The following is a 27,995-nucleotide window of genomic DNA, read 5'->3' as shown; positions in this document are numbered from 1 at the left end:
AAAAGCTTTATAGTCAAAGTATAGACTAATGGCCAAAAGTATGGGTTTTGTCAAACTGACATGCGTTTCAATTCTGGCTTTGCCTCTTGCCAGCTGCGTAATCTTGGGTGATTTATTTAACCGTCTGAACCTTTGTTTCTTGATCTGTTTGATGGGGGAGTTAATATTTCTTTACCTCACAGGATTACTCAAGAATAAATTATATACTGTATCTACAAACTTTAACAAGAAATCAAGTATACAGTAAGGAACACACATTTGGGCCCACACATTGGTGCATACAGGGGGCGGGGGGACCCACGTGCACACATGCATGCACACACATACACACACACACACACACACACACACACACGTTATTTTGTTCATTACATTAGGGAAAAAATGGATACAATCAAGTAACAAAAAAAGGAACAATAAAGGATACTAAGCTCACAAAATGGATATGATACAATCATAAGAAAATGTTTGTGACAATATTAATTCTAAAAGCATAAGACAAAATTGATTACATACTATAATCACAATTATGGATAAATAATGAATAGCAAAAATCATGAAAGGACATAGATCAAGACCATAACAAGTTTTGTTTGGAAAGTGAAATTATTGGTGATTTTTTTTTTTTTTACTAAAGTAAAGCCTTTTATAGCAGAAGATCGCCTGTGACCTCTCCAGTGCCCCCTCACTTGGGAAGTCGAGGTCCAGGGAAGACGCTGGACAAGCAGGTCAGGGCACAGCATAAAGCACAAAGAGGTCACCCGCTACCCAGGTTCAGAGAAAAGAGACAGCCCAAATGCTGCCCCAAGAAAGGCACTTGGCTGGCAGCCGCCAGCTCCCCAAGGTCAGGACCAGCGTGTCAGGAGCCCGCAGAGCCCTCTCCCTGACAGCTGCCCCAGCAGCAGCTGGCTTCCCCCCATGATGGATGGGAATTACAGCCATTTTCAAGAGACTAACAGAAGGCAGGCCATGTCCTGATAAGCTATAACAACAGTAGTAAAGTTCTAAGGAGACCGAAGGGTCCCCACCACCACGCACTTCCCTCAGCCGTGGCTGCGGTAATTATGACAGTGACAGCTGGGCAGCCCAGGGACATGACTGGAATAGGCCAAGGCGTGGGCATATGGCGCTGCTGGTGGGCAAGGCTGGCCCGGCCCCTCCCTCCCCGGCTGCCCGAGTTCAGCCCACATCCTCAGGCAGGGCAGTCAGGAGGCTGTGAAAGAGACCACCGGAGCACTGAGGGTGCAGGCGCAGGGGCTGGAGGGCTGGGACCCGCCCCGGCTTCACGGTGTCCCCGGGCCAGACACACCATTGGAGCTTCACGATTGCCAGCTCAGTCTGAAACAGCAGTGACCCAGAACGCCTGCTGGTGCGTTCTGACTCCCAGGCCCTCCACCCTGAGTCCGCACTAACAGGCGGGGCTCTAGTCATCCTCCCTCCAGGGACCTGATCGCTAGGCTCCTCCTCTTGGGAAAACGACCCAGGATCACCTGCTCTCAGACCCAATTAATCAATCATCTCTCCTCTCCTGCAACCTCCCCTTGAATGCACATCAATTTGAGGCCACTCCTAGCACCACTTCCACAGGTCTGTCTCCCCTATAAGCTTCTTGCAAAGAGAGGATGAATTGTCCTCATTTTAAGTTCAATCATTTGTTCAATCATTCATTCAGTAAACTGAGTACCACCTATAACAGGCTGTGAACCATACTAGGTAGCATCCAAGATGGACACGCCATCCCAGGGCTGAGTGGACTAACAGAAAGAGACAACCACATGAGAAATTACAAAGCAAAACCCTGGGTTTAGGCCATGGGCAGAGTGTTATAACATGGTAGGGGACCAATCAAGTCTTAAGAAATCAAGGAAGGCTTCCAGAAGGAAGTGTAAGCAGGCATGAAGGAAGTTACAAGTTAACTGTCTGGGGCACGGGGGAGATGGTAGAGGAAGAATTAGAGAGCAGGAGAGATAAGCCTGGAAGAATAATGAGGCGCTGTGTGGGACTTTTATCTTAGCGGGGAAGTCACTGAAGACTTTAAGCTGGAGAACAAAGCACAGCAGGACTGGAGCCTGGACTCAAGGGCCGAGTATACATAGCCAGGCTTAGCAGAGAGCTGGCACATAACAGTTGCTCTGTTTGTTGACCTAAATTAAGGGAGGTAGAAGCAAAATGAGCAGTTGCCCTGGTGGCACCTTCCAGGGTTTTCTCACCCTGTTATCCAAAACACACGTGTTCAACCTCACAGGCACCTATCTTGGGCCCTACCTCTACAGACAGCTTTCAAAGAGAATCCATTTCCTCCAAACGTCTCCCAGCACCTTCCTTGCCCTCTGCAGTAACAACACCGTGTGTAGCGAGGGATGTGTTGGGCTCCATGCCTCCCATCCAGGAGCAGATCACAGCGACGGCAGGGAAGATGGGTCTGCCAGCTGTGGAGGCTAGCACAAATGCTGAATCCCAGTGAAGACTCCTGCAGATTTGGGGAGCTGGACCAGATGCTCCCCACAGAGCTTTCTAGCTCAGTCTGTGAGTCTATTTAATTCCTGACCTATTGGCTAAGCATTTAGGGTGCTGTCGCTCAAGCCCTGTGTTTATACAGCTACACGCCTCTGTGCCTATTGACACAATGCCAATAAGGAGGGATGCCCTGGGCTCCTCCACCACCAAGCACATCACGTGTCCCGGATTGATTAAGCTTCCTGACCCTCTTCAGCACCTGGCAGCTGCATGGCTCCAGCCACTCCGCCCAGTGAGCCTCACCTCTGTTAATTAAGGACAGCCGTAGGGAGTAGATTACACAGCCAAGTGCTAAATACTTGCCCCAAATCTCAGCCCCCAAATTCCCAGAAGTCTTCTAAAAATTGAAAGGTAATATATACTAGTGGGGTTTTTGTCTTCCCGCTTACAAAATTATTACCTATTCATTATAGAAAACGTTGAAACACACACACAAGAAAGAAAATCAAAATCACCCATTATCCCTCCATTTAAATATAAACACTGGTGACTTTTAAATGCACATGCAGCTCTCCCCTGGGTATATATACACCTACTTTAACTGTAAAATCCATTTCACCCAACGTGCTGGGACTGAGTTCATGCCAGTAAATCGTTTCCCGCAACGTCACTGTTAATCACCACATAATTTCCTACCACATAGATATCCTGTACTTTAACCAATCTTCTCTTGTACCCAACTTTATGGTAACTATTATAATCAATACTGTAAGGGACATCCTGGAAGTAAATCCTTGAAAAGGATTTCATTAGAATGAGCATATGGATGAGAACAACTTAACAAAAGGAATGTTCTTTTTCAATACTTTGGTGATGCATCGCAAAATCACGCTTTAGGAATATACTCATTAATTCTTCTACCAACAGAATAATTCTTACCCCTACACCACCATTCCGTATGCCAACAGTTAGTGCTAACATTTGAAACAAACATCATAATTACCTCCATCATCATTATCTCCACCACCTTCATCATCATCATCATCATCACCACGAATTAAAGTTGTCTGAAATGTTCTACGTTTCTGGCACTGAGCTAAATGTGTTACATATATCATTTATTTTTAATGGTAACGCCTTAATCTAGCGAGGCTGAATCGCTTCTCAGCCTTTTGGGTAAGATTAAGCATAGTGAGGTTGAACTTTTTTCCTTACATTCATCAGCCACTGCGATCCTTCACTATAAAATTTCCCGCTAATTTTCTTTGCACATTTTCTCCTACATGTTTGTCATTTAATTATTGACTTGTAAATTCTCTTATATAATAATGATACTAAATGCTTTTGTTGCAAAAATGTTTTCCCCCAGTTTCCAGTCTAATATTTAGTTTTGTTTATGATCATTTTGACATAGAGAATTTTGTCATTTTGTAGTAGTCAAATCCATCAGTCTTTTATGGACTAAGCCTTTATATATACTCTTAGAAAGTACTTGCACACTATGACATCAAATATTTATGTATTTTTCTTAAAATCGTTCTATGGTTTCAGCTTTCACATTTAAATATTTTATCAATCTTAAGTTTTGCATGTTGTGGTGCAAAAAAAAAAAAAAAGTTCACATGGTCAGCAAATTGACCCAATTTGACTTACTGAATTCTTCATCTTTTCCCCACTGATTTGAAATGTCACATTCATCTTACATGAAATTCATATTTACATGGGCCTGCTTCTGCTCTTCGTACTGTTTCATTGATTTATGTGTCTATTCCTACAATTAAAGCAGACGGTTTGAATATACAGTGGCGCCCCCTTATCCACGGTTTTGCTTTCCACAGTTTCATTTACCTGTGGTCAACTGCGGTCTGAAAATATTAAATGAAAAATTCCAAAAGTGAATAATTCATAAGTTTTCAGTTGCATGCTGTTCTGAGTAGCGTGATGAAATCTCGTGCGCTCCTTCTCCATCCTGCCCAGGATGTGAATCATCCATTTGTCCAGCCTGTCCCACCCAACGGTCACTTGGTCGCCATCTCCATTACCAGATCAATGGTCTTGGCATCATCATGCTTGTGTTCAAGTAACTCCTATTTTACTTAATAATAGTCCTCCTGCACAAGAGTGGTGATGCAATTTGGATACTCCAAAGAGAAGCCTTAAAGTACTTCCTTTAGGCTAAAAGGTGGAAGTTCTCAACTAAAAAAGGAAAGAAAAAAAAAGTATGCTCAGGTTCCTAAGACCTACGGTAAGAACAAATCTAGCCACAAAATTGTGAAGGAGGAAGAAGAAATCCATGCTAGTTTTGCTGCTACACCTCAAACTGCAAAAGTTACAGCCACAGTGTGTGATAAGTGCTTAGTGAAGGTGGAAAAGATATTAAATTTGTATCAGATATTTTGAGAGAGAAAGAGTCCATATTCGCATAACTCAAGACAGTGTATTGTTATAATTGTTCTATTTTATTAGGTATTGTTAGGAATCTTGCTGTGCCTAACTTGTAAATTAAATTTTGTCATAGGCATCTATGTACAGGGAAAAAACATACTGTATTTATGGTTTGGTACTATTCATCATCTCAGGCATCCACTAGGGGTTGGAACATATCCTGGCAGGTAAGTGGGAACAACTGCGAACAACCGTATACAAAGTTACAAGTACATCCCTGCATTCTGCTTACTCAGTTTCCCAAGCCCCTCCTTGACCTTCTATTTTTTTCAAAGTTCCAGATGAATTTCGTAATACTTGTATAAAGCATTATCCTCTCCAAAGTCCCGCTGGTGTTTGGATTTGGATTCCACTAAATTTCTAGACACTATAGTGATAATTGATAACTTTGTATGTCTTTTGAGTTTTAATTCAATAACATGGCACAATTTTCCATTTTCAGCCCTCATTCTTTTTTCATCACATTTCTACACATTTCTTATGAATTTTCTCCTAGACATTTATGTTTGTGTTGCTTTTGTGAATGGTGTTTTTTAACACCATTATGTCACTGGTATACAGAATTTTACTTATGTGTTTACTTTGAGCAAATTTTATTTCTGGGTTCACAATTTTTCAGTTTATTACCTTGGGTTCTCCAGCTACGTAATTCTATCATGCATAAATGACAACAGCTATGTCATCTACTTTCAGAGAGTCTCCCCTCTTATTTTTTATTCTTGTTTTAGTCTATTGGCCATAGTTTAAAGAACTGTGTTAATTATGGCAGGGATTGTGAGAATTCTTATTTAAATAGATAATAGCCTCTGTTTTTCATTCTAAAATGTGATCCAGTTGTTTGAGAAGTGAAACCACCTTTCTTGATAAAGAAGGCTTAATTTCTATTATACTAATAGATATTAAGTTTTGGATGTTGTTTCTTGAGAATGGGTGTTAAATTTTATTATAAATCATCTCAATAGATGTATGTAAATTTTCTCTTGTATATTAACATATTTAAATACTTTAATTATCTCTGAATCAATTAATGGAAAAAATTTAGTCAGAGAATATTATTCTTTTATTCTATTGTCAGGTTTTTTCATATTTTATTTAATATTTTCATATTATGTTCAAGAGTATTATCTTTTTTGAACTATCTTTGCCCACTTACATTATCAGAGTTACCATGGCCTCTTAAAATAAATTGGGCAGTGTTTTTAAGGGTTACTATGCTCTAAAACTGTTTATAAAAAATACACTTCTGATAAAAACATCTTGTGTTTGCTCTTTTTTGGAAGTAAAATGTTGATCATTTTTAATCATTTGTATTTTATTTATTTTTGCAAGCATTGTATAGTTTTGTGTTGTAATAAAGCTTTTTTAAAAAGCAACCAATTCACATATACATTTGCTAACTTATTTATTGTAAAAATAGCATTTTTTAAAGATTTGATTACTCTTCTCTTTCTCATAATTTGTTTTATATATTTGACGGGGAATTTTCTCCTCCTTTTTCTTGCTAAGTATATTAGAAATTCACCTATAGTTTTAAAGAAGCAGGAATTAGACTTATTTATTAATTCCATTCACTTATTTTTGCTCTCAAAAATTTATCTTACTTTAACATTCAAAACAAAGAATAAGTAATATAGCAATATTGACATGTAGTCTATTTCTATTCTTTGCCTATTTTTCTAAGAATATGTATTTGTAAATATAAGCTTTTACATATATTACATACATATATATTACATACGTGTGCATGTATTACGTAATATGATGTGTAATATTGTATGTGTGTATGCACATATATATCATATATGTAAAAGCTTTTAAATTAGATATATTAAATATTGATTTTATATATATATACATATTAATGTTTACTCTATTAAGGCTTTTACCTTTATTATACCCTTTCTCCTCCTTTGGTGCTCTAAATTTGCAGTTTCTTGCATTTAATATTTATTTTATTTACATTTACCCTTTTAGATTTAATAATTTAAGTATATACACTGTGAATTTTCCTAAGTTCAGCTTTAATAGCATCCCATGAGTTTTGCCTCCTAGTGATCTCTGTCATTATTTTATGTTCTATTTACCGTAATTGTGATTCATATTTACAAAAAGATTAAACCATCAAAAGTTACATCACCATCTTCTCTTTTAATTATTTAATTGTATTTTCTCTAAATATAAGTGGTGAATAATTTTGTAAGTAAATTTAAAATAGAAAATATTCACAACTAAAGCAGCAGATTATAACATACTGATGCTTTTAAACACATAAAAAATTACAATTTCTCTACAGCAAATGACACCACAAACTATTTCTAAAGTGACAAATTATGAAGATTTTGCAACATACAACAAAGAGTTTTCTCATATCAATCAATGATAAAAAGTAATTAACACAATTTAGAGAAATAAGCACAGAATATAAACAGACTACCAGTAAATATTACTAATGCTGTTTTTTACTGAAGTATAGTTGACGTACAATATTATATATTACAGCTGTACAATATAGAGATGCACAATTTTAAAGGTTATACTCCATTTATAGTTACTACAAAACATTGGCTATATTCTCTGTGTTGTAAAATATATCCTCGTAGCTTATTTTATACATAATAGTTTGTACCTCTTAATCTCCTACCCCTATGTTGCCCCTCTCCCCCTTCCCTCTTCCCCACTGGTAGCCACTAGTTTGTTCTCTATATCTGCAGTCTGTTTCTCTTTTGTTATATTCACTAACTTGCTTTATTTTTTAGATTTCACATATAAGTGATATCATATAGTATTTGTCTTTCTCTGCTTGACGTATAATACCCTCCAAGTCCATCCATGTTATTGCAAATGGCAAGATTTCATTCTTTTTATGGCTGAGTAGTATTCCATTGTATATATATCTCACATCTTCTTTATCCATTCATCTGTTGATAGACACTTAGGTTCCTTCTATACCTTAGCAATTGTAAATAATGCAGCTACGAACACTGGGGCGCACATATCTTTTTTAATAAAATGACCATACTACCCATGACAATCTATATATTCAAAGCAACCCCTATCAAAATACCAGTGGCATTTTTCACAGAACTAGAATAATTTTAAAATTTGTATGGAAACACAAAAGACCCTGAATAGCCAAAACAATGTTAAGAAAAAAGAATGAAGCTGGAGGAATCACACTCCCTGACTTCAGGCTATACTAAAAAGCTACAGTCATCAAAACAGTATGGTACTTGCACAAAAACAGACACATAGTTGAGTGGAACAGAAAAAAGCACCCAAAAATGAACCCATGTACTTATGGTCAAATTAATCTACAACAAAGGAGGCAAGAATATACTATGGAGAAAAGATAATCTCTTCACTAAGCAGTTTTTAAACCACTGGACAGCTAGAAGTAAAAGAATAAAATTAGAACATTCTCTAGCACCATATATTAAAATAAACTCAAAATTGATTAAAGACTAAATGTAGGACAGGAAACTATAAAATTCCTAGAGGAAAACATAGGCAGAACACTTTGACATAAATCATAGCAAACTTTTTTTGGTTCTGTCTCTTAGGCAAAGGAAATAAAAACAAAAATAAACAGACAGGACCTAACTAAACCTAAAAGCTTTTGCACAGCAAAGGAAATCATTAACAAAATGAAAATACATCCTACTGAGTGGAAAAAAATTGCAAACGATACGACCAATAAGGGGTTAATATCCAAAATATATAAACAGCTCACACAACTCAACATCAAAAAACAAACAAACCAATTAAAACATGGGCAGAAGCCCTGAATAGACATTTTTCCAAAGAGGATATATGCAAATGGCCAATAGGCACATGAAAAATGCACAACATCGCTAATCATCAAGGAAATGCAAAACAAAAGCACAATGAGATATCACCTCACACCCGTCAGAATGTCAGTCATCAAAAAGACCACAAATAACAAATGTTGATGAGGATGTGGAGAAAAGGGTACACTTGCACACTGTTGGTGAGAGTGTAGATTGGTGCAGCTACTGTAGAAAATAATATGAAGGCTTCTCAAAAAAATAAAAATAGTACTACCATATGGCCCAGCAGTTCCACTGCTGGATATATGTCTGGAGGAAAAAAAACTAATCCTCTGCTTCCAAACGTTTAATTAATCAAGGCAAACAAAAGAAAGGAGGGACTGAGACTACTCAATGCAACTTGCTTATGCCCTTGGCCCATTTTTGTATTAGTGTTATCTTTTCCTTATTGATTAAAAATATTTATGTAGTAATTTTATTAAAGCATTATTGCATATTATGGAATTTTTTCTTGATTTGTCATGTATGTTTTAACTTTAGTGCAATTTGCTGTATATTTCTAAAAATTTAGATAGTCAAATCAGTCATATCCACAGAAAACATTTATGAACTTCCTCCCCCAAGTTCTAGCTCAGTACAGTTTTCATTCGATTATTTTAGCCAAACAGACACTGAAACCCCAATGACTTCTTGGAAATTCTATTTATTAATACATGTTGAACTAACATGGTGCAGCACGTAAGTTTTTTTAATACAACTCATGGCAATTTCTCTACAATTTTTTACTTAGAATTTTTAACTCAACTTTGCAATCTCTGCAATATGTTGTTATTACGCACGTGTCACCAATTTTTACCTTAAAATAATACATAGAAGTGTTCATGAAAAGTACATGCCTTCTGAGGACAGGCTTCTTAAAATTCTGTTACTGCCTCCTTAAACTGTATTTAAATTCAAAGAGCTCTACGTTGGCTTTTCAAGGGCTCGATCATTGGATTCATGAAGTGCCATACCTGAGAAATATGATATTGCCAATTGTACTTAAAAGGAAATATGTGGATAAATAAAATGGGTTAATATATTCACATTTTTAGGTCTGCTGAGATGACACAAAATATTTTACATGAGCTACAGCTAATACACCAAGATTTTTGTACACTCAGTTCATTAAAAAATTTAGACCTCATATTCAAATTCACTGGTCTCACTTTCTTTGTATTTACAGAATGACTACCACACCATTTTGATATTTGTCGTTTAACAATATGTCAATGTAATACAGTTACCTCCCTCCCCTCTGACCCCCATTTGTCTTCATTGAAAATTTGGGTTTTATCCTTCCACTTCTATTTTTCCAGATAAAATTTAAATTATTTTGTCAATTTCTAAAAGCAAGTAAGGAGGGGAGAGATGGGGATGGAAGGAATTACATCAGAATCTTGGCTGGCATTGTTTTAATGCTGGAAGTAATTTAGGGGAACTGCCTTAGTGTGGGCATCCCCATCATTCATGGACTTCCCCTGGTTTTCTTTGTGATCTCCATCAGTATCTGACATTTCGTTATACACTCGTTGGTTCTTATAGGCTGTGGTCCATTTCCCCAGCTGAAATACATGCTCCGTGAAGGCAGGGACTCTCTCTTGCTCATCACTGTAATTTCAGTGCCAGCCATGAGGTATGGACTCAACAAAATTTCTTAATCAGGTGCTTGATGCTCATAGTTTTTGAGTTAATTCTCTTCAGTTTTTCAAGAATGTAAACATATCATCTGTAAATAGTGAAGTATACACCTCTGTCTTTTCAACGTTCATCTCATGGCACTTTCCTATCTAATTACATCACCTAACAATTTCATAATTATACCAAATAACAGCAACAATTGAACGCACACTTATCACGTTACTATCAAGAACTTTTTTAGCGTCTCACCTGGTACTGCCTGTCATTTGAGATAGACGTATTGGTTAATCGTGTTAACAAATTTGTTAATCTATTTTACTGAGAAAATTCATGAGTAGCATTCTAAATTTTGTTAAATGTTAAATAATAGTAGTGATAGAAAGGACCCTTGTTTCTCATTTTGTTGTAAATGTTTTGATTGTTTTTCCATTAAGCGCAATGTCAGCTATTGTTTTTGACATATATATTTATTTTCACTCTGTTAACGAGATTACTCTTTATTGCATAGATGTTCCCTGAAGGTTGAAAAGAAACAGGTATGGGGAGTGGGTATAGATCAGTGGTAGAATGTGTGCTTAGCATGCACGAGGTCCTGGGTTCAATCCCCAGTCCCTCCATTTAAAAAAAAAGAAAGAAAGAAAGGAATAAAAAGAAAGGGGAGTGCTTGGGCCTACAACTATTTGAGGTGTTTCTTTACCAAAGTTTCTAATTCATATCACAATTACTTGTCTATTTAGCTTTTCTTTTTTATCAAGGTTAATCTCCATATCTCTGTAAAATTATCCATTTCATCTATGTTGTCATCAAGTTTTTATATCAGAATTTTACAAAGAGGTCCAAGTCTTTCAATTCTCTGTGTTTGTAGTTCTTTTCCTTTCTCTTTCTTAACACTGTGCTTTAAGTTGTTGGGGTTTCGTTTTGTTTTGTTTTGTTTCTTATTTATGCTTTCTAAAAGTTTAGCTATTTTACTATATTTTAGCCCAGCTCTTAGTCAATGGTTTTTCTGGTTCCTAATACATCAAATTTCAAGCTTTTATTATTATTAATGTTATTTTCTGTTTTGCTTGGGTTTAATTGGTTGTTTTTTAATCAACTCTTTGAGTTGAATCCTTAATTCACTTATTTTCCTTTTTGTATTGTTGGATTCTTAAACAGTAAAGAATATGAATGTTTTTCTCAGTACAGGACTGAGAGGAAGATATTTTGTAAATTGCAGCTTTGATTTTATCTTCAGCCCAAGGGTTTTGTTTTGTTTTGCTTTGTTTCTGAAAACAAGTACTATTGTTTGACATTCCAAATGGTTAGGTCGAGAGGGCATTTTTTCTATTGCTATCTGATACTATTTTTTAAATGGTCAAAGAATGTAACTTGTAGTATATCTACTTTTTAAAATACGCTGACATTTTGATGGCCTCATTTGTGTTTAGTGAGAAGAGAATGGGCTCTCCTGCAGAGGTCAAGGTGTTGGTGTGGATTTCAAAGACTGAACACCTCTTTGGTTTGCTTGGTGGGTCAAGGGCTAAGAAATACGCATTAGGCTCCATCATTACAGTTGTGTTTTTCTTCATTTCCCCCTATTCCTTTGTGTAATTTAGTGCTTTGTAAGTTTGTGCATAACCATCCATGACAGTTAATCATTTGTTTTGAACTGTGACTTACAGCACTCCAGGCCCCGCTATACTCCTTTTCTAAACCTTTTTTAAAAATGATGACTTCATTGTTTTAGAGCAGTTTTAGGTCACAGCAAAACTGAGAAGATACAGAGATTCCCCATATATCCCCCATGCATTATCAATATCCCCCACCCAAGTGGTACATTTGTTACAGCTGAAAAACCCACACTGACACAAAATAATCCCCCAAACCCCATAGTTTACATTATGGTTCACTCTATGAGGTACATTCTGTGGGTTTGGACAAATGTATAATGACGTGCAGCCATTATTATAGTATCACACAGAGTATTTTCACTGCCCTAAAATACCTCTGTAATCTTCTATTCATCCCTCTTCTCCCCAACTCCTGGCAGTCACTGATCTTTTTATTCTCTCCATAGTTTGCATTCTCCAGGATGTCATGTATTTGGAATAATGCAGTATGTAGCCTTTTAAAACCGGCTTCAGCACAGGGAAATATATACAAGATCTTATGGTAGCTCACAGAGAAAACAATGTGAAAATGAATATATGTACGTTCACGTATAACTGAAAAATTGTGCTCTACACTGGAATTTGACACAACATTGTAAAATGATTACAAATCAATAAAAAATGTTAAAAAAAAAATTGGCTTCTTTCACTTAGTAATATGGCTTTAAATTCCCTCTGTATCTTTTCATGGCTTGATAGCTCAGTCCTTTTTGGCACTGAATAATACTCCATTGTTGGCATGTACCAGAGTTAACCCATTCACCTACTGAAGGTCATCCTGGTTGTTTCCAAGGATTAGCAATTATGAATAAAGCTGCTAGAAACATCTATGTGCAGGTTATTGTGTGCACATAAGTCTTCAGCTCCCTTGGGTAAATACCAAGGAGTGCTATTGCTGGATTATATGGTAGGAGTATGTTCAGTTTTGTAAGAAACCAATAATTGTCTTCCAGAGTGGCTATACCATTCTTTTTGCATTTCCGTAAGCAATAAATGAGAGTTCCTGTTGCTCCATATTCTCACTGGCACTGGGTGTGGTCAGAGTTCCAGATTTGCACTATTCTAATAGATGTGTCTCAATTAGTTTTAAAATCTTTATGTATTTATAAATAGTACTATGCCTTTTGTACGGTACTATTTATGGCAGACATCTTAGAAATATTAGGTCAGTTAATCCCTCCAACAACCTATAAGGTATATTATTATCCCCATTATACAAATAAGGGTCTGAGGCACAGAGAGATTGAATAACATGTCCTAAGCCACACAGAAAGGAAATCCAGAAGCACTCTTCAACCCAGGTTCCAGAGTCTCTTTTTTTTATTAATATTTTTTAATTGAGATATAATTCACATAACATAAAATTTGCCACTTTAAAGTATACAATTCAGTGAGTTTTCATATATTCACAGCGTTGTACACCTATCACCACTATCTAATTCCAGAGCATTTCCATTGCTTCATAAAGAAACCCTGTACCCAAGAGCAGTAAGTCTTAACCCCCACGGGCACAATGCCCCCCTTGTCAATCTCTATGAACTTGCCCATCCTGGACATTCTATATAAATGGAATCATACAATATGTGTCCAACTTCTTTCACTTAGCATGTTTTTAAGTTTCATCCATGCCATAGCATCAGTACTTCATTCCTTTTTATGGCTGAATAATATTTCATTGTATGGATGTATCATATATTTTTTATCCATTATCAGTTGATGGGCATTTGGGTTATTTCTATTGTAGAGGTATTATGAATAATATTTTTATGAATACCTGTCTTTATGTGAACTGATGTTTTCAATTCTCTTGGATATATACTTTGGAGTAAAATTGCTGTGTTATACGGTAAGTCTGTGTTTAAACTTCTGAGGAATTACCCAACCGTTTTCCATAACAGTTGCAATATTTTATATTTCCACTAGCAATATATGAGACAGAATCTGTGTTCCTAAGGGTTAGGCTTTATTATGAATCAGTATTAAACATGAATTTAACTCATTCAGATATCATCCTTATTCTCCTCCTCCTATTTTTTCATTGTATTATTATTGGTGTTTTGATTGGTTACCTTTGGAAATTTAAATAATTTACTAAAACTTCTACTTCTGTTTCATCAATGTTTGATGGTGTGTGTTGAGTATACACTTTGTAAACTCAAGATTTCATGACCTAAGTCTTCTTTCTACATCTTTCTCCCCTCTCCACTCATGTACACACCTCCACAACCCACCTTCAGTTAGCTACTTTGTTAACTACACATTGTCAAGGAAGGTGATATTTAGACTTTCATCCTGAAATCAATCAAGCCTTCCATACTTTGTCATTAGGCTGACCTTAAAACCAGAAAACCATTCATCAGTATTATTGGTATGCAACTATACAGTGCTGGTCACAGAATATGCTAGAATTCTGTTTCTGTCTCAGAAAATCAATGTCATGACTCCTGGGTCATTCAGAGGAGAATATGCCTAGCATTAAGATCAAGTGAAGTCTTATTAATTTTCCTCAGTTGTTTAAATAATGGAGCAATTTAGTTCACATCACATACATGACATTGTTACAAAGTTCCATTGATCTGTTTTTGTGCCAATACCATGCTGTTTTGATTACTGAAGCTTTGTAGTATTTTCTTAAGTCTGGGAGGGTTATGCCTCTAATATCACTTATATGTGGCATATAAAAATAATACAAACAGAAACAGACTCACAGACATAGAAAACAAACTTGTGGTTACCAAAGGGAAAAAGGGGGAACAAATTAGGAGAATGGGATTAACAGATACACACCACTATACATAAAATAGCTAAGCAACAAGTATTTACTGTATAACATACAAAACTATGTTCAATATCTTATAATAACCTATATTGGAAAATACATATATATACATATATAACTGAATAACTTTGTTGTAGACTTGAAACAAATACAATATTATAAATAAAATATATTTTAGATTTTTAAAAATCCAAAGAAAAATTTTTGCTTCAAAGGGCACCATTAAGAAAATGAAAAGGCAAAGCACAGATGGAAAAAATTTTTCTCAAAACAGAATCTGAGAAAGGACTTGTATCCAAAATATATAAAGAACCTATACAATGCAATAAAAAATAAAAGATGAGCAAAAGATTTAGATATTTCACAAAAGGAGATGTACAGATATGAGTATGTGAAAAGATGCTCAGTGTTACTCATCTTTAGGCAAATGGCAACTAAAACCACAGTGAGATGCCATTAAACACCTATTTATTAGAATGACTTAAAAATACCAAGTGCTGCCAAGAATGTAAAGCAGCTGGAATCCTCATGCATTACTGATGGAGATACAAAATGGTACAGCCACTTTGGAAAACAGTCTGGCACTTTTGCTTAAAGTTAAACATACACTTACTATATGATGCAACTATTCCACTCCTAGGTATTTACTCAAGAGAAATAAAAACATTAATTCACACAAATGTCCAGAGAAGCACTATTCTTAATATTCAAAAGTTGGAAATAACCCAAATGACCCCATCTGGTGAGCAGATAAGCACATTATGCTATATTCATACAATGGACTACTATACAGCAATGAAAAGGAATGCACTATTCCTACACTAAACAATATGGATGAATGTCATAAACATTACGCTAAAGGAAAGAAGCCACAAAGACTGCATGTTGTATGATTCCATACCCATGAAATTCTAGCAAAGAAAAAGGAGTTTGGGGGAAGGGGTGGTGGCAAATGGACAGGAGATAGTTTCTGGAGTGACAGAAAAGTTCTGAACCATGATTCTGTGTACATAAAACTTGTCAGTTATAAGAGTAAGTATGGAAACTTTGATTATATGTAAATTTATTTCAGTAAAGCTAATTTTCTGAAAGGGTGTCTAGCTGATAAACTTTCTTAAGCCCTTAAACGAAACTCCACTTTCAAGTAATGGTTCCACAGAGTATGCAATTTCAAGTCAAATTGTTTCTTCTCTTCCAAACACTGGAAGCATTATTTCTAGAATCCAGTGCTGCTTAGGAAAACGCAAATAATGGTCTGATTCTCTTATGAGGTGATATTTTCCTTTTTCTTTAAATTTTATGATGATGATATTAACAAACCATTACTGTGAGCTTACAGTCTTCCAAGTCTTGCTCTACATACAATATTCCCGGTGCCTTGGAATTTCTCAGTGATAAATCCAGTTGTGATGTCTTTTTCATTAGTATTCTGAGAACTCAGAGAACTGTTTCAATATAAAGACTGCTCTCCTTTGGGGGGAAATTTCTTCTATTGTTTCCTTTTCAATTTTTTTCTATCTTAGCATCTTGTGTTCTTTGCTATTAGTCCTTCCAATAATAGGGATTAGACCTTTGAGGACTGATTCTTTATTTCTCCTACCTCTTATACTTTCTTCTCTTTCCAGAACTTTTATTGCTTCTTTTGTTTTAGCGATCATGTTTTTAATCTCTAAGACATTTCTTGTTTTCTGAGTGATACTTTTCCCTAAACTACTGTTCTTGTTCTTTGAATGTAACATCTTGAATGTCGCTAATGTTGCTGAATGTGCTTTTAGAATATATTTTTGTCCTGCTTTTAATCTTGGTCTTCCTCTTTTATCTGCTACACACACACCCCCCCCCCACACACACACCTGGTTGTCTTCATATATTAGGATGGGGTAGTTGGATAAATTTCCTTGGGTGTTGGATTAGCAAGAAAAATTCCTTCTTTCCTCACTGATGAGAGAGTTCTGACTTGGAGTTCTTTGAGACAGGAAATGGCAGGGCAATTTGAGAGCCTGGCTTTGGATTAGGGGAGGAAGATGTCGGAGAGAAGACCCTAATACCTACCAAGATCAGAAGAGTTTAGTTAATTCCAGACATTATTATTCAAAGAAGACATAGCATATCCCAGATCGTACATCCCTTTTATTTGTTGGTTGGTTGGTTGGTTGCTATAACGTCACCCTTCAACCCTCCCCCAGAAATAAATTCCGGTGACCTGAACTCAATTCATCATGTAGAAGTCATGCTATGAGCCAGTATCCCTGTGCTGTGCACTGACCTCTAACTAACCTACCTGCTTCTCCCTCCACTGTCCTCTAGCTGACAGTCTACACCGAGCCAGGAATCTCTAAGGCCACCTAGCCCCCACCTCTTCAGCAGCCCCTTTGTTGCATCTTCTCGTCTTTCTCGTTCTCCAATTTTGTCATCCACAAGCCTACTCCTGTCCGATCCTGATCATTCAGAATGTGTTTTCCTCCTGGTTGAAGACCTGTTCCCTGCTCCCTTTAATTCTTCTTTTATAGGAGTTTTTGGTTTGTTTTTCTTTTTTTCTTTTTCTTTTTCTTTTTTTTTTTTTTTTTTGGTTGTTGTTGTTCTTCTATCTGATCATCACCACAGGATCTCAGACAGCACAGAGCATGAACAACTATGTCCTTCCTCTTCACCCTTCATCTTTTGCCCATCGGGAACCACTCCTGCTAATGGAATCCATTGCCATAGCCCTGTATTACATCACTATGATGAAACATTCTTACAAATACTATGATCATTTTAAAGACACTATGACCATTTGTGTATTTTTCACAAGTTCTACATATTCATCAAGTAAATCAAGAATAATTTAATAACAAAGATGAATTATGTAATAAATTTTTTATATCCTTATTTAATATGCTTCTTGATTTGTCCAAGTCTGGACAGTTTCTTTAAATCTTTGACTATAATTTTAGTTTCATAATAACAACCTTAGAACTGCTTTATATATTTAGATGCTGTTATTTGGGGCATAAAAGTTCATGACTACTCAAGCTTAACAATAAAGTGAACCTCTTAACAAGGTGAGATAAATATATTCTATTCAATTATTTTATCTTACATTTTACTTCTTCTGGTTCTAATACTGTCTATGCAGCTTTCTTTTGGTTTATATATTCATAATATATCCTTGCTAATCCATTTATTCTTATGCTTTCTCCACCAATTTAGTGTTTCTCCTAAGCAGGAAAAAAACTTCAATTTCAGTTCATTTTTTTGACCTGTGAAAGAGTTTAATCCCATTTATCCTTTCAACAAATATTTATTGAGCAACTACTGTGCATGAGGTCTAATATTCAGAGGTGAAAAGAACAAACATGGTTCCAGCTATTATAAACTCTTTTGCATCTTATTTTCTTTAACTATTTAGATGTATAGCCGATTTGCTTTCTTGTTTATTCTACAAGTCTTAACCTTCAAATTAAAAGAGGAAAAATAAAAAAGGTTCAATATTCATTCATTGTTTTAAAAAAAAATACTCTTAGCAAACAAGAAATAGATCTTTTTTAATCCAGTGAAGAATACTGACTGAAAAACATGCCTCCAAATGGTGAAAGGTTGAAAGCTTCTCCTCTAAGATCAGGAACAAGACAGAGGTGTTCACTCTCACCCTACCCACTCAACGTAGTACTGGAGGTTCTAGCCAGAGATGTTAGGCAAGAAAAAATAAGTAAAAGGCATTCAAATCAGAAAGGAAAAGTAAAATTGCTTCTATTTGCAGATGATATGATCTTATATGTAGAAAATTCTAGACTCCAAAACTATTAAAATTAATCAACAAATTTAGTAAAGTTACAGGATATAAAAAACATAAAAATGAGTTGAATTTCTATACACTATCTAAAAAAAGAAATAAAGAAAAAATACCATTTCCAATAGCACCAAAAATTTTAAAAATTGAGAGATAAATTTAACCAAGGAGGTGAAAAATCTGTACATTGAAAATTACAAGACATTGATGAAGGAAACAAATAAATGGAAAGATAGCCCATGTTCATCGACTGGAAGAATAAATATTGTTAAAATATCTATACTACCCAAAGCCATCTATAGATTCAATGCAATCTCTATTAAAGTTCAAATGGCATTTTTCACAAAATATTTTAACAATCCTAATATTTGTGTGGAACTACAGAAGAACTGAAAAAGCCAAAGCAATTCAAAAGAACAAAGCTAGAAGCATCGCAATTCCTGATTTCAAACTTTACTACAAAGCTGTAGTGATCAAAACAGTATGGTACTTGGGGGGGGGGGAGACAGACACATAGACCAATGGAACAGAATCAAGAGCCCACAAATAAACCCTTGCATATACAGCCAACTAGTATCTGACAAGGGAGCCAAAAAGATGGAATGGGAAAAGATAGCCTCTTCAATAAATGATATTGGGAAAGCTGATTAACCAGATGCAAAAGAATGAAATTAGATCCCTATCTTACACCATATGCAAAAATTAATTTGACATGGATTAAAGACTTAAATATAATACCTAAAACTGGAAAACTACTAGAATAAAACATCAGGGAAAAGTTCCCTGAAATTGGTCTTAGCAATGATTTTTTTGGACGTGACACCAGAACCACAAGCAACACAAGTGCAAATAAACAAGTGGGACTTAATCTAAAAAGCTTCTGCACCACCACAAAAGAGTCAACAAAATGAACAGGCAACATGCAGAATGGGAGAAAAATGTCTGCAAAGCACCTAGCCAAGAAGGGGTTAATATAAAAAATATATAAGGAACTCATACAACTCAATAGCAGCAACAACAAAAGCAAACAATCCAACTAAAAAATCGGCAGAGGACTTGAAAATACATTTTTCCAAAGAAGATTTACAAATGGCTAAGAGGTACATGAAAAGATGCTCAACATCACTAGGCATCAGGGAACTGTAAATCAAAACCACACTGAGATATCATCTCATACCTTCTAGAAAGACTATTATTAAAAGGACAAGAGGCAAGTGTTGGTGAGGCTGGGGAGAAAAGGGAATTTTTGTACACTACTGATGGCAATGTAAAATGGTACAGCCACTATGGAAAATAGTTCGGAGGTTCCTCAAAATATGAGAAATAGAATTATCGTATGATCCAGCAATCTCACATCTAGGTATATATCCGAAGGAACTGAAATCACTATCACAAAGAGATATATGTATCCCCATATTCACTGAAGCATTACACACAACAGCCAAGACATGGAAACAACCTGAGTGCCCTTGACAGGATGAATGAATAAAGGAAATGTATATATACGTGGAGATGGACGTGTTAACTAACTTCATTGTGGTAACCATTTTGCAGTAACTTACATATGTTGTATGTCTCTTATATTTCAATAAATCTGAAATAAAATACATAGATACAAACAGGCCTATAGCAAATGTATACTTGATGATTAAAACTTTTCTCCTTGAGATCAGAAATGAAACAAGGATGTCCAATTTTACCACTTTCACCAAACATCTTACTGCAGGTTCCAACAAGCGCAATAAAGCAAGAAAAATAAACAGAAGCTATTCAGATTACAAAAGGAAAAAATACCATTATTTTCTGATGGCATGATTGTGTACAAAGAAAATCCAAAATAATCTAAAGACAATTAGAATTAATAGAGAATTTAGCAAAGGTGCTGGAGACTAGGAAATAAACAAATGTCAATTTTATTTCTGTACACTAGCAACAAACATATATAAAATAATTTTTAATCATTAACATTTATATTAGCACCAAAGAGTGACAATTACCAAGAAACAAATCTAAAAGAATTTATACAAGTCTTCTACACTGAAAACTATAAAATGTTATTGAGAGAAACTAACAAAGATCTAAATAAATGGAAGGCTTGATTTGTAAAATCACATTATCTTCCCAAATTGTTCTATAAATCTGCTATAATCCCAATCAAAATCCAAACATGATTCTGTGTATGTGTATAATTTTACAAGCTGATTCTTTATTTTTATGGAATTTCAAATAGTCAAGGCTATTTAAAGGAAGAAAAACAAAGCTGAAGGACTCACACTACCAAGTGTGAAGACTTATTATAAAGCTATAATAAAGAAGACTGTGTGATACTGATGCAAGAAAAGACCAAAAAATTCAATGGAATAAAATAGTCTAGAAACTACGCAATGTTTAGTCATTAATTTATGAAAAGTTGACTCTGCAGTGCAGTCTTTTCAATAAATGATGCTGAGTCAATTGACTATTCATATGAGAAAAAGTACACCCTAACTGTTATCTTACACCACACACAAAAATCAATCCCCCATGCACTGCAGCTCTAAATGTAAAATGTTAAATAAAACTTAAAGAAGAAAATATCTTAGAGATCTATGAAGTATACAAAGATTCTTAAATAGGACAGCAAAAAAAGAGAATAAAAAGGCCAACCACAGCATTGTAAAGACAAACACACACACACACACACACACACACACACACACACACAATTTCCAGAAATATTCTCTTATTAAAATATGTACATAGAACTCCTACAAATTAATAAGCAAAGATTTTTTAAATAGAAAAATAGGTCAAAGAAATGAACAGATACTTCACAAAAGAAACTCTCAAAATGTTCATAGCAATGTTCACAGCAGCACTATTTACAGTAGCCAAGACATGGAAGCAACCTAAGTGTCCATCAACAGATGACTGGATAAAGAATATGTGGCAGGCATACACACACACACACACACACACACACACACACACATACAAACACACAGCGGGATATTGCTCAGCCAAAAAAAAAAAGACAAGAAATAATGCCATCTGTAGCAACATGGATGGACCTAGAGATTATCATATTGAGTGAAGTCAGACAAAGACAAATATCATATAATCTCACTTATATGTGAAATCTAAAAATAAATGATACAAATTCTACTTACAAACCAAAAACAGATTCACAGACATAGAAAACAAACTATGGTTACCAAAGGGGAAAGGGCAGGGAGGGATAAGTTAGGGGTTGGAGCTTAACAGACACACACACTATATATAAAATAAACAACAAGGACCTACTGTAGAGCACAGGGAACTATATTCAACTTCTTGTAATAACATATAATGGAGAAGAATCTAAAAAGAAAAACAATTTATATGTATGTAGGTGTATAACTGAATCCCTGTGCTGTACACCTGAAACCAACGTTGTAAATCAACTACACTTCAATAAAAAAAAATGTTTAAATGGCCAGTAAACACATGAAAATGTGTCAAGCTAGTTATCAAGGAAATATAAACTGAAACTACAATCAATGCTCTAGCCATCAGAATGGCTAAAATGAAAAGACAGGAAATACCAATGGACACAGAACAACTGGAACTCCCGTGCACTTCTCTTGGTGGTGTACAAACCATTTGGAACACTGGCAGCATTTACTAAACCTGAGCATGCGTGGATCTTTGACCCAGATTCCCACTCCTAAGTCCATACTTACCCAACACCCCCATATTTTTAACAAAAACCACATATTATAATATGCAAGATAGTGCCATTCATATTAGTCAAAAACTGGAAACTCCATAAATGCCATCAATGGTAAAATTGATCAGTAAATTGTGATGCAGTCACATACTAGAATGCTACACAGTAAAGAAAATCAGTGATCTATAACCACACTTTCTGAGTAAGTCTCAGAAACATAATTTTGAGAGATAGAAGCGAAAAGTAAGACTGCATACTATATGATTCAGTTTATGTAAGTAAAAGTCCAGATCTTGATAACCCTTGAGGGTGTGACAGTAACTGGAAGGGAGCAGGAGGTACCCTCTGGAGTCTAGCCATGGTCTTCATATTGATCTTGGTGGTTGCGACAGCGAATTTTCGGTTTGTGAAAATTCACTAAGCTGAACATACAACAATTTTCTGCATATATGTTACACTTCAATGAAGTTAAACAAACAACAACAAAAAAAGAGAACTTACCCACTTTTATTTTTTTATAATTATTGGTAGCTCTTTGTAAAATGAGAATATCAATATTGTTTCCCTGCAATCTTTCTAGTTTTATTAATACAATTAGAAATATTTAGTTCCAACCTACTATTGCAGTTTTCAGTAATTGTTAAATCATTTTGTTTTGAGTATTATTTTGCATTTTGTTTTAGAGCTATAGCCAGAATCTTCCACAATGACATAGACTTAATAAAATGTTTAACTGGACTACAATTCATGGGTTTTGATTCACATGTCATTTGACTTTCATTTTGAGAGACTCATATGGAAAGAATAACCTCTTCATGATTTTTATCATGTCTGATCTTGGTCTTTCTTCCATCACCTCATTTAACACTTGATTTTCTGATTATTGTTTGTTTTGTTTTTCATCTTTAATTTGTGGACCCAGTTTTGTTTACTCTTTTTAAAACAATTAGTGTTATGGAAGTAAACATCTTATTCTTACACCCACTTGGTTGGACTGAAATTTTGAGAATTTATTTTTAATTTACTTTAGTCAAGCAACATTGAAAATAATACAATGTGTATACTATGTCCCATGTAAAATGATTAATTCTGTGTACTCTTTCTTTATGCCATCTTGTCTTCAAATTTTAGTTGATATAATTTGGAACTTAAATATTCCCATTAAATAATTTATTTTCTCCTTTGTCATGTTTTAAACAATTAATATGAATGAATGCTGTTTCCTTTGTAGGGCTTTGTACCATTTGTTTCACACCACATTTTCCCATCTCTTGAGTTCTTTATTATTTATATGCCCTTCATTCATCTGGAGTAGTTTTCTGATGTAAGATAGACTTTCAATAAGATATACTTTCTTTGTTATAGATGAAAAGTTGTTATATGTAAGCCTTATGATAACCACAAAGCAAAAACCTATAATAAATACACAGAAGATGAATATAAGGATACCACTAAAGAGAGTCATCAAACAGCAAACGAAGAAAGTAACAACAAGGAGTTACAAAAATAGTCAGAAAACAGTTATCAAAATGGTAATAAGCATATACCCATAAATAATTACTTTAAATGTATATGGAATAAATTCTCTATCTAAAGGCCTAAGCATATACCCATAAATAATTACTTTAAATGTATATGGAATAAATTCTCTATTTAAAGGCAGAGAGGCTGAATGAATTTAATGGGGAAAAAAAAGAAACAAGATTCATCTACCTACTGCCTACAAAAGACTCACTTTAGATGTAAGGGCACACACAATAAACGTGAAGATATTCCATGCAGCTGATAACCAAAAGAAAGCTGGAGTAACTGTACTTATATCAGACAAAATAGATTTTTTTAAAAAGTCTGTTTTAAAAGACAAAAAAGGGCATTACATAATAAAATGGTCAATACAACAAGAGTATATAATATTCGTAAACACTTATGCACCCAACATAGGAGCACCTAAATATATAAAGCAAATATTAACAGGCCTAAAGACAGACATAGACAGCAATACCCCATAATAGTAGGGGACTTTAATACCCCACTTTCACCAATGGATAAATCATCCAGACAGAAAATCAGTAAGAAAACATTGGCCTTAAACAACATGTTAGGTCAGATGAACTTAACAGATATTTGCAGAACATTTCATCCAAAAGCAACAGATTCACATTCTTTTCAAGTGCACGTGGAACATTTTCCAAGACAGATCATATGTTAGGCCACAAAACAAGTCTTAGTAAATTTAAGAGGGCTGAAATCATATCAACCATCCTTTCCAACCATGGGATAAAATTAATTACACAAAGAAAACTGGAAATTTTGCAAACATGGAGATTAAACAATATGCTAGAAAACAACAAATGGGTCAAAGACAAAATCATAAGAGAAATTTTAAAAATACCTGAGACAAACAAAAATGGAAATTTAACATAACTAAATTCATGGGATGCAGCAAAAGCAGTTCTAAGAGGGAAGTTCACAGCACCTCAAGAATCAAGAAAAGTCTCAACTAAATGACCTAACTTTATACATCAAGAAACTAGGGAAAAAAGAATGGAACAAAACCCCACGTTTGTAGAAGGAAGAAAGTAACAAAGATTAGAAACCAAGATAAATGAAATAGAGACTGAAAAAAGGTCACTGAAAGTGCTTATTCTTTTAAAAGATAAACAAAATTGACAAACCTTTAGCTAGACTCATCAAGGGAAAAAAAGACAACTCAAAATTAGAAATGAAATAGATGTTACAACTGATATCACAAAAATACAAAGGGTCATAAGAGACTACTATGAACAATTATACACTAACAAACTGGACAACCTAGAAGAAATGGATAAATTCCTAGAAATACACAATGAACCAAGACTGAATCATGATGAAATAGAAAATTGGAACAGACTGATTACTAGTAAGGAGATTGAATTAGTAATTTTAAAAAAAAAAAAAAAAAAACCTCCCTACAAACAAAAGTCCAGGACCAAATGGCTTCACTAGTGAATTCTCAAACTCTTCAAAAAATAGAAAAGAGAACTCTTTCGAACTCATTTTATGAGGCTAGCATTACCTTGATTAAAAAAACAACAAACAAGGAATCCACAAAAAAGAAAATTATAGGCCAATATCCCTGATGAACATAGATGGAAGAAATCCTCAACAAATTATTAACAAGCCAAATTCAACAGTACATTAAAAGGATCGTGCACTATGATCAAGTGGAATTTCATTCAGGGATGCAAGGATTGTTCAACACCCATAAATCAGTCAAGTTGAGTGTTTTTTTAAATGACGGGCACATGGGTGGTGTACATTCTAAGTACTTTCATATTTCAAAATCTGCGAGATCGCCTCAGGAAGAATAGGTTGAGAGTTTGCAGAATTGCATTTTCACAAAAGCAGTATAGGTACAGTGTAGAAAATTAGAAAATATAGATAAGTAAAAGAAAATAAAATCAACATTTTTCCACTGTTAACACCCTAGGCTACATCTTCCCCTGATCTTTTTCTGTACACATACATGTATACATATGTTTATCAAAGTAAAATCAACCTGCACACATTGTCTTGTAACATGCTTTTATTCCATAAATAAATGTCCACCTTTCCACAGCATTAAATTATAATGTCATCTAGTGCCCAGACTGTACTCAAATTTCCCTAATTGTCCTTTATAGATGGATCGCCCCAACTAGACGCAATCCAGTAGGCAAAAGGGACCAGTGGTTGAATGGATTCGAACAAGTGCCCTCTCTTCTGGATTTGTCTGCTCACCTCCTTATGAACAATTACTGAAGCACAGTCTTTCTCCAAATCTCTGTAAACATTTCTCCTGTGCTCCTGTCACTTGGTGGTAACCAAATAAAACTCAGAGAGCAACTTCACTTGCCACCTGCCTTCCTACTGCTTCCTAACTTATCTCATCTAATCTTGAAATTTAAAAATGTCATGAGGTGCTGCTATGTCTCCAGCACTGTATTCATAATTATGACTGGTACTCAGTGAATGCTTTCATCTAAAAGGTAAATTTTTTATTGAGCTCAAAGACTGTTTCTTTTCTTCTCTTCTCTTTTTTCATTTTTTCTTTTTTTTTTTTTTTAACTTCTGTGCCATTTCCTGCTGGAATTGCTAGCAATGTGTGATTTGACTCACCTGGACTTATCTCCTGAATTTGTCTCCTTTTGGTCCTCTCATTTTTCAGCTCTTTATTCCTTTCATAAGAAACTGTCTTCTCACTCATGGATCTGGGAGTACAGACTAGGATGGGATTCTCAGTCTCAGCACACTACCAGAAGCACAGGTATTACCAACCCCACCTAGCGTTCACTGAGTTCTTCCCCGGGCCAGGCTCTGTTCTATGTGCTCAACAAGGATCACCTCAATGGATCTTCACTCAAACCTATCAGGTTGGGACTATGATGAACTCCATTTTACAGATGACAAGACTGAGATACCAAGTAGGTAAGTAACTTGCCCAACCACATGGATAATCAGTGGTCAGGCTGGAATCCAATTCCAGTCTTCTTCTCCTTCTCCTTTCTGCACTGCTAGGAAACTGGACTGACCCCACGCATCCCGTGGCATTCCCTCCCTTGGTGGGATCCTGCTAAACTCCTTCCAGGTACGCAGCTCATTTGCATGCAGCCATCCGTGGACAGGTCCTCCCCTTGGTCTGGTGCTTTTAGCTCTATATTTCATAGAAATCTTCCCAAAACATTGTAATGGGCCTGGCCACCTTTCCTGGTTTCCAGTGTGAACACAGATTTTCCCCTATATTTACATTCCTTTGGCTGTTTCAAGGGAAACCTCATGCTAAATGCTCATTTGGAGGTTTTTGTTTGTTTGTTTGTGATCTTCCTTATCAAAAGGGGAGTTCCAGTTATTTCATCTCCCAGACCCAAAACCTTCTGGGACTGCCCCACTCAGTATGAACAACATGAAACCCTTCCTGAGGAATGAGTCCTTCTCCAAACAAGCTCAGACTGACTTTCCAATCACAGTACCTACCACTCTTGATCCTCTTCATTTTTGGAAGAAATTGACCGTGTCTGCACTCTCCCTGCCCTGGACCCGCACCTTGGCAACACAGTGCCTTCTTCAAGTGGGATGCCGTGCTTTCTCTCATCCCATCCCCGCTCCTTCCTCAGATGTCCCACAGGCATTCTGCCTCATCACCTCCCCAGTGGCCCCCTCTCAATCAGGTGAGCAGCAACAGATGGCATGCTCCAGTAAAGATTCTCCAGGGGGCAGGGGCAGGGTATCTACAAAGGGGCAAATTATAACACGAGAAGTGCCTGCAGGAGTACCTCAAGCGATGGTGTAGGAACCAGTCTGGGCCTTAAGGGATGACAGAAGGAAAGGTTCCCGGGGCCTGGAAAGAGGACCCCACATTGTTTGGAGAATAGCAGAGACCTTCAGGCAAGGGAGAAACCACAGAGGGAAGGGCTCAGCAGATGAAACACTCTGACCTCAGATTCCCCTCCAATCTCCTACCCAGGATCCCTCTGTCAGAACCCAACAGAATCCAGATGACCTGGGACCCCTTGAAATAATGCAAACACACCCACCTCCTGAGGCTGAGAATAGAGGGGAAGAGTGAATGTGACGGGTGTACAAAGGTCAGGTGCAGACCCTCTGCCTCCCACCATCTACAGTGTCTCTCCTCACCTGCCAGCTCATGGAGGTAGGTACCATCACTCTGCATCTCTGCACCTGTGTCTGATGGCGGCAGGTGCACAGCTTGGGCTCAGTC

The 27,995-nt window shown here is 35.8% G+C and overlaps 1 long non-coding RNA gene across 1 annotated transcript in view; it reads right to left on the bottom strand.

Annotated features, from left to right (window-relative positions):
* The window catches only part of LOC123615370 (uncharacterized), a 76,136-nt gene that overhangs the window by 24,937 nt on the left and 23,204 nt on the right, over nucleotides 1-27,995 (bottom strand). The gene's annotated exons all lie outside the window — the stretch shown is intronic.

Source organism: Camelus bactrianus, chromosome 9 (assembly GCF_048773025.1).
Source record: "Camelus bactrianus isolate YW-2024 breed Bactrian camel chromosome 9, ASM4877302v1, whole genome shotgun sequence".
NCBI lineage: Eukaryota > Metazoa > Chordata > Mammalia > Artiodactyla > Camelidae > Camelus > Camelus bactrianus.
This window is presented reverse-complemented; position numbering and strand designations above follow the sequence as displayed.